The sequence below is a fragment of the Pteropus vampyrus genome, unplaced genomic scaffold, assembly GCF_000151845.1.
Source record: "Pteropus vampyrus isolate Shadow unplaced genomic scaffold, Pvam_2.0 Scaffold135, whole genome shotgun sequence".
Lineage (NCBI taxonomy): Eukaryota > Metazoa > Chordata > Mammalia > Chiroptera > Pteropodidae > Pteropus > Pteropus vampyrus.
In genome coordinates this window covers 2,540,286-2,542,357 of record NW_011888916.1, presented here as the reverse complement: position 1 = coordinate 2,542,357, position 2,072 = coordinate 2,540,286, and positions in this window count along the sequence as shown.

The following is a 2,072-nucleotide window of genomic DNA, read 5'->3' as shown; positions in this document are numbered from 1 at the left end:
CCGGACGAAAAGGGGAGGGATTTGCGGCTGACTCCTCTCTGAGCTCCGCCCACCTTTACATCTCTGCTGCAAACCCCGCCCCTTTAGAGATCTTATGAAGGTGCTGGAAAAGAGCAACCATTCGCACAGAACGGTGGATTCGTCTGGATGCTTGGAGTTTTGGGAGAGAATCCGTAAAAGTCCCTAACCCAGTTGAAGGAATCAGGGAGAACTGGAAGCTGGCAGTTGAGTAGTGGAAGAGTTAGCTAGGGAAAAAGGGGCGGGAAAGGCCTCCAATGCAGAAGTTGGATCCTAAGGTAGAGAAAAACGAGCCTAGATGGATAAGCAGAGACAGATTTAAAGTGAAGCTAATGAAAGCTTAAGTTTCTGGACCTGTCATTTCTACTGCCCGCCTCAAGGCCCTGTACCTAATGTATTATTTTTCTTAAAGAGGACCTCCCGAATTGTGTAAGTTTTGGGTTCCACAAAACTCGACTCCACCATAGGGAGCTAGAAGAAAGGAGAGATATGATCAGATACATGTTTTTAAAGGTGATCATCTGACAACTTATTGTAGTAAGATGAGAGATGATTGTCTGGATTAGTGTGGTGGCAGTGAATATGGAAAGAAAAGGGTGGATCCCACCTAGAATTAAGAGAAATTACAGGACTCATTGAATGATTGGCCCGTTCTAAAATAGTACATACTATACCACCTGTTAATAGCTGTCCTCTTGCTCTGCTTTCTTATAACATTACCACCTGACATATTTATTTTCTTATAGCCTGCTAAGTTATAATTTTCAAAAGGTGAAAACATAACTCACATAAATATAAAATGAACCGCATGCCAAAGATTTTTCAGCATAATAAACTGCTCATCCATTATTAAATGAGGGAATCAATAAGATGGTAGGACGTGTTCAAATAAGAATGAGTTTCGAAAAAATAATCTGAGTTTCAGAGATTTAGATTATCAGCTAAAGGAACACTGAAATGAATTGGCTAATAGTTGCAAAATCAATATCCTATTAACAAACTATAATGTTTAGAATTACCTTTTACCAGATGGAAATCAACTCCATCTCTACTGGACAAAATTCATGCCTATTGCTATGGACAAGAATCATTTGCATTACTCTCAGATAGGAATTATTTGCATTGCCATCAATTTCCTACAAGTTAGCCTCTACCCCTACAAAGCTGTAAGGTATCCTAGTCAATCAAAGGTATACCCCAACACTACAATGAAAAATCGCCCAGTAATCCTCTTCTACCCATTTATACGTTCTGGACAATTTTTCTGGACATGTCTTCCCTCACTAGAATGTAAAATTTAAAAGAGCAAGGATTTTAATTCATTGCTGAATTATATCAGCACTTAAAACTGTTATGGTACATAGTTGGTTCGATAAATATGAATTGAATGAGAGAAAGATGAGAAAGTAGAAATGTGAGCATAAAACAAAATTTTCAAGAAAGTTTGTTACAGGGACCTGGCAGTTGTATGGTGGAGGGAAGTATGTGTATAGAGAAAGGACATTTTTTGTTGTTTAAGTTTATAGACATTTAAATTCAGATAAGGATCCAATGAAGCTCTAGAGATTGAATACACTAGAGAGGAGATATCTCAGCCACAGGTTGTTAAAGGCTTACACCAAATATAGAGTGCCAGACCACAACCAAAATCTTGTAAAGGACCCCTTCCCACTCCAAGCCCCAGTTTACCCATCTATAAGGTGGAGGAGTAAGGGTTGGACTAGATCAATAATTCTCAAAACTTTATGGTCTCAGGACTCCTTTACTCTCTTAAAAATTATTCAGAATTTTTGAGCTTTTTGTCTATCAGTATTGACCATATTAGAAATTAAAACATTTTAAAGTCATTAACAATAATAAACCCATTACATGTTAAGTATCTTTTTAAAATATTTTCTCCTAAAAGAAATTTAGTCAGAAAAGTGGAATTATGTTAGATCTCTTGCAAATTGGCTTATTAGAAAGCTGGATTCTCATATCTTCAGTGTGTTGTTATGTTGTTCTAGTTGAAATGTGTAGAAAGTCCAGGCTCACAAAGATATGAAATTAGAAAA